Source organism: Glycine max, chromosome 18, assembly GCF_000004515.6.
Source record: "Glycine max cultivar Williams 82 chromosome 18, Glycine_max_v4.0, whole genome shotgun sequence".
Classification (NCBI taxonomy): Eukaryota; Viridiplantae; Streptophyta; class Magnoliopsida; order Fabales; family Fabaceae; genus Glycine; species Glycine max.
The window spans coordinates 7,900,907-7,908,174 of NC_038254.2; positions in this window are offsets into that span (position 1 = coordinate 7,900,907).

The following is a 7,268-nucleotide window of genomic DNA, read 5'->3' on the forward strand; positions in this document are numbered from 1 at the left end:
ACTAGAGCTTTGAAAATATATTCTTAGACATTGTTATTATGTATACAAAAATGACATCATATGTTTTGTTTGACTTTTTTTACCCCACAAAAAATGAATTCTTCAGCCAGCATTTATTTGCAAGAGCATTTATTTTGACAGGTCCAAGTTGTTTAGAAATTGTGTAAAAAAAGAAAGAAAAAGAAAAAAAATAGCTTTGATTTCCGGTAACAAGTCGTAATTAATAGGTGGGCATCATTTTAAACTTTTGTTTTTTTAAGGACATTTTAAACTTTTGTTGGTCCCCCCAAAACATGTTTATTTATTTATTTCACGCTTTTAAAATGAATAAACAATTAAAAACATTTGTTGATTAAGAAGCCATGGTGTAGTGATGTAAAATATGAAAAGATCGAAATGGTTAAAAGGGTTATTAGACCGTTAACTAATGAACATTTCTTCTTTTCGTTTTGGCATTGAAAAAAATTGCTAGGCAGTAGCAGTATAGTTTCTTTCTCAAAATCAATTAAGAAAATAAATAAATATATAAAATTGATTATTTTACAACAAGCAGTGACGCAGAGGATGATTGCATTCCTAACTAAAGAGAGTCAGCATTCAGCAAATATTGACTATATATAAATTGAAACCATATTGTGTGATTACTTGAAGAATCAATATGCTTTGAAAAATTTGCATCTTATGACCCTTTTCTTCACTTTCATGTGTTTTTCTTAGATGGCCCTCTTTGACTTAGAAAACCCCGTGCCTGACATGGAACTTACCTACTCCCTCATTAGTCATTCTTGATGTACAAAATACATAAACAATCAAACCTTCGGAACATTCCTGTCCTTTTAGCTACCACAGGGAACCCACTTCTCAATATAAACTAATTTAGCAGAAGGTAACGTGCCCAAATTTTCCTTATATTAAGTTAAAACAATGTTCAAATTTTCCTTATATTAAGTTAGAATATATATTCTATTTAACATTTATTATCTCTCTATCGGCATGTTTTGGATTACCGTCTGTGAAACCTAATTTACGTCTAAGCAGCAGCTAGCAAGAACAAATTTACAAAATTGACGTGATCTTTGATATACATATATTTTTTCCTAGTATATAATATCACCTATTATATTTATATATTTTTTGTTTTATCTGCCTCTCATTATGTTTCAAATAGTTTGAGATGTCTACCAATAAATTTTTGTTAAACTTGGTTGCCTCTCTTTACACCTGAGATTTAATGAGAAATTATTGAATAAAAGCCGCGCCCTTTCTAAAAGTTATAATCATGAGAAAAATGTTATATAATATTTTTTTTTTCAAAAATGAATTAGTAACCGTCCCTATCTACCATTTTAAATTATTCGCCAATATTGAATGTTGACAGATTCTAATTGAACTTTTCTTTTGTTATATATACGGAATTAATATAGTATATAAGTTGTATAAACAAGGTGTGGTCCCCTTCAACGTAGGTGCACTCTTTTATTAAAGTAATTCCTTATTTTAAAGGAGCCAAAATTTAAAGTCTTGACCATATATAACAGTCATGAAATGTTGGTCCCTGATTTGGTGCTGCTGCACTGTCTGCACATATTTACATACAAGCTTGAATGAAGTGTAAGAGCCATATATAATATATAGAAAGAGAGATTAATTTTCTTCTGTTTTCTTTTTTGAGATAATTATATAGTATGACAGATTCCAACAAAATGCAGTAAAAATTATGAATATGTATAAACATTCAGTTATGCGAACTAGCTCTCAAGTTGCAATTAGTATTTCAAGTAAAAAGGTTTTTTTTTTATTTTTATTTTATAAGCAGCAAGTATGGGAGGAAGATGTAACTGCAAATTTTGTATTAGATTTTCCTTAATTAAATACCTGCATGGCTGCATGTTCTTTTGGAGGTTGGGAAAGAGAAAATAGGAGAAATGTATTATTCATTATTTTTGAAGAAATATAATAATTAAAAAAGATTGAGGATGAAAGATTATCCAATTTCTCTGTCCCATTCACAGACTTTAGACTTAGTGAGTATACATATAGTATTAGTTAAAAAAGAAATGTTAGTAATATATTTTTTAATATATTTTTATCAGTTAAAATTATAAAATTATAAGTAAAATTTATTAAGTAAAAAGTAAAACTCACAATTGAGATCCTCAGTTCGAATGGTAATTTGTCATATGAACTGATTCAACCCTGATACAAAGCGTAAGTGAAACTCACATAATTTCTTTATTTTTAATAAATTTTAATCAATATCTCCACATGATGTAAGATTCTAATATCTTAGATATACCTAGATCTAATTAAGCATTGAGAAAAGAAATTTAATAGAGTGCTTGTTCATGAAATTTTACCCCCAAAATCATCATAATTAAACAAGAAAAATTCGCTACTTGGAATAAACACAGAAAAATTACTCAAATTCATAAAGGAAACCTGCATTGAATATAAATATTTATTTACAAAAAAATCAACTAATTTTATTTACCCTAACCTAGCTTTTTTTTGGTGTTTACCATAACCTAGCCAAGATTTAAAAAACATCAAGAAAATCATGAATTTAAAGAAAGAAAAGAAGTAAAAGATGAAATATATGGTTGCATCGAAGTTATGAAATTGTGTCTAAAGTGGATATCTTCGATAGATGGAAGAAAGAATGCCAAAAATCGTGTTAGATCTTATAAACCCCTATTTTCCCACACAAATTGTGTATTTACAAGGCTAAGGTACTGTCTACAATGCTACAATAATTTTTCTATCCTAGCACTTAACATGTGCTTGGGTTATCGTTTTTCTAAACATAACCAACGTTTTTTTAAAGCAACAAGTATGTTACTTCTTGAGTGTCTAGGAACACGTCAAATGTCATTTGGAGTTTTTGAAACGACAAATCAAACACACATTTAGTGTTGAATAGATAAATCCAATCTTGAGTACCGTGTAGTTCCTTTTCTAATGCTTAGCACTAGTGTCTGTATTTTGGGTTTGCTTCTAGTTGCGATCTAGTACTTAATCAAGCGTTGAGACAAAAGTTTCCAATACTTGCTTTTCGTTCCAAAGGAAAAAAAAAACCAACACAACACTTAAGGTAAAAAATGGTATTTAAACCTATAAATTTAATAAGGTTTTCTATCTTTTGTTTTTACAATTTTCCATTGATTATTTATCTAAGTAAATTTTCTTCGGTGTTCTTCTATCATTTTATTCACATAAATTCATGAGATATGAATTTATCAATCTACTTAAGCATTACCTCTTGCATAGAAGGCATTAGCCCCTGACAATTAATGTACAACAAAAATTTAGTTCATATCATCAATCTCTAAAAATTCAAACTTAGATATAATCAATGGAAAGGAGTTGTTGTAATTGGAGGATAAACTCTTCTTTGATGTTTACATGTTGCTTGCGACAGAGATAACTTACTAAGGAACACCAAAATGAGGCTGTCGAGCAACAGTTACATTCAGCTAAAAGACAAAGGCCTTATTTATTTTATTTTGTTTATTTAATTGTATAATGTTGTGAAAAACTGAAATATGGCCTATTGGTCCAAACCAGTTTCTCCTGCTTTTGTTTTTGCCTGTCATTTTTAGTGCATCTTTCATTCTTTTGGATTGGACTCAATTGGTCTGTTTTCATTTTTCTTCTTGTTTATGTTTTTTTATTACTAGGTGTAAAATAAATTTTGTCAATTATTTATTCAAGATAGAGAAAATTTAAAAGAACATAAATAAATAAAATAAAATAAAACAAAATTATGTGTTTGCCACACTTTAGCAAAACCACTTTATTGTGAATGAGCTTTGTTGTTTGTAATTTCAAATATTTAGAATATTGTTTAGATTTAAAAAAAAAAGAAGATATTTATCTTATTTCTAGATTTTTTATAATTAAAGATATATTCTATAAATTAAAAAATTATTTTCTCTTTTAAGATTATGATGTTAAATTTATATATAGAGAGATTTTTAAGTGTCTTTTTTTTTCAACCAACAATGGTTGCATACATATATATATATATATATATATATATATATATATATATATATATATATATATATATATATATATATATATATATATATATATATATATATATATATATATATATTATCAGTAAATCAAATAGTATAACTATAACCTCCGAAGCGGATTGTATATATGGTTCTATAAAACATTGTTTCATCTACTAAAATCCTAAAATCAATAACACGTACGATGTTTACAACCAGTTATTCGTGATTTTTTTAACAATAATTTTATTCTCTCTAAGTTATGAGACTCATTCATATATCACACATCATTACTAACAAAATTTATTTATATTATAAACTAAAATGTATAATTTCTTAAGAAAATGAAGTATTAAGGATGTTAATGCAATCTAAGTATTTAAACCTTCTAGAAAAAGGAGTGTAATTTCCTCTCATAACTAAAGTAATTAAAGTTAAGTTAGACCTTTATATTAGTAAAAAAATGTTGAGTAATTAATATTTTTTCAAATAAAATTACTCATACACAGGATCATTAGAAGATACACAAATATTACATCGTAGGAAAAATAATAACAAACATAATAATTTAATGTGATTTAACACCTTTTGTCTATGTCCATGGAACCAAATCAAAAAGTATTTCACTATTACAAAAATGATTACAAGATTGTAATCCACATCAAATAGTCTATCACTCTACAAACCCGAGTACCTCCACTTAATGGTTACAAGAAATGATAACACTCTCACACAAAAACATTTTTCTTTCAATAAAGTAATTTTATTTCATAATTTCTCTTCTCACACTCTCTCTTTTCATGTGTTTTGTTTCTCCACTAATTCTCTTATTTATTTATAGTGAAGATTGTCATCAACTATAATAAATAAACTCTCTTGAAAGTTGAAACAAAAATAACTTCCAATGTGTCTATTCAATTAAGGTTCATCTAGTAAAATACAATCTTTCATTTTGCATTTAAGCCACCTAAACTTAGTGATAAAAATTCAATTTCCAATGTACATGCATCTTATCTTTTGACTTGAAACTCTACAATTCTCCCCCTCAAGCCAAAAGAGAAATATCCTTCAATTAATTTGAGAGGGAACAAACTCCCCCTCCAATGGAAGTATCTCCCACTTCACTTTCTTCTTCATTTTGCTATCATGGTTCCTCTTCAAGACTTGACCATCCAAATAGCAAATGTTACATTTATTTTTATGTCATCGCAACACCAAGTGTTTCCCCTTCTACGCTTTGCATCCCTACTTTGAACTAACATATTTGTACCCTTATGATGTCATCTCCCTATAGAAATCATATTGACAACAACAGAAAGTACAAACTTCACAGTTGAGAAAATTCGAATAGCATTATCATAGAGCTTCATCCTCACACTCCCTATGCCTTCAACTTTCATCTTTTCACCATTCCCTATCTTGAAATGGTCGAACTCTCCATTAGTTTTCAAAGTATCAAACATTTCTCGATCTCTGCAAATGTGCTTTTGAGATAGCAGAATCCATCATCCATTTTGGTTTAGCAATCTCGTCATTTGTTGCCAAAAACACATCATCTTCATCTTCCACACTTTTTACTATATTAACTTAGGAGTTAACATCATCTTTGTTCATATCTCTTAATTTCTTCAAGTTCTCCTTCATTTGTTTACACTTCAATTGCACATGACTATTTTCACCACAATAGTAACATTGAATATTACTCATATGTCGTTGTGGACGCGATTGAGATTTTGAATTTCCTCTTGGACCATCATGTCTCCTTGAATGATTCCTCCCTCGCTCAGATTCAACCACAACTATTGCATTGTGTTCATCATCAATATTTTTAGTTCTCATCATTCTCTCATTTTCTCTAAGAGCGGTAGTCACCTCTTCCAAATTCAAAGTTGATCTTCTCACAAGCAACGTTTAAACCAAAACTTTGAAGGACCTTGGTAGTGAGGCCAACAATAATAGAACCTGCTCCTTATCAGAGAGTTTATCAATTGCATTCAACAGTTGACTTACTAGCCAATTGAACTTATTGATGTGGTCATAGAGATATCCTCCCATCTCCATTTTGAGTTAATACAACTCCATCTTCAAACAAAGGTGATTGGTTAGCGACTTTGATGCATATATATTCTCGAGCTTCTCCCACAAGGTCTTCGGTGTTGTCTCCTTCAATACGTTGTGTTTTATCTCGGGAGCAAGGACTAACCAAATCGTGCTTACAACCCTCCTTTGGATCTTAGTCCACTCGGTTTCATTTAAAGAAGTCGATCTTTCATTTTCTAACGCTTGGTCAAAACCTTGTTGCACCAAAAGGTCTTGAATAGTACTCTGTCAAATCATAAAATTTATTTTCCATCAAACAACGGTATCTCAAACCTTTGTGTGTTTCCGACCATAGCTTTGATACTATTGTTGGGAAATCAATGCTCTGATACCACTGTTGGGTAATCAACACTTCCTTAAATAAAATTATCCACACCTATAAAGGATTGTGAGAAGACACACAAAGATTACAACATAGGAAAAATAATAACAAATACAAAAATTTAACGTGATTTGACATCTCTTGCCTACATCCACGGAACCGACTCAAAAAGTATTCACAAAAGTGATTACAAGATTGTAACTCATCCTAAATAGTGTATCACTTTACAAATTCAAGTACCCCACTCAATGATTACAAGAAATGATAACACTCTCATACAAAGACACTTTTGTCTCAATAAAGTAACTTTGTTTCACAATCTCTCTTCTCACACATTCTCTCTTCATGTATTGTGTTTCTCCACTAATTCTTTTCTTTATTTATAGTAAAGATTCCTACCAATTATAATAAATAAGCTCTCTTGAAAGTTGAAACAAAAACAACTTTCAATGCATCTATTCAACTAAGATTCATTTAATAAAATGTAATCTTCTACTTTACATTTAATCCACCTAAACCTTAATGATAAAAAATTCAATTCCCAATATATATGTATCTTATCTTTTTGACCTACACAAATAACTTGAACGAACTAATTGTAACTTTCCTTATGAGCCAGAACATATTTATGAACTCTTCACCTCTTTTCCTTTAGATGCATGTAGTTTTGAGAAAGAGGTTAATTAGTAGCAAAGAACAGCGTGGAAAAAGTGTAGCATCATTGCATGTCATGTGGAAGATGCACAAGTGTACAAATGGTGTCCTTAAGGGCTAATGATGAAGAAATGGGGTTGTTGAGTGGATATATACTAGAAAATGAATGATCG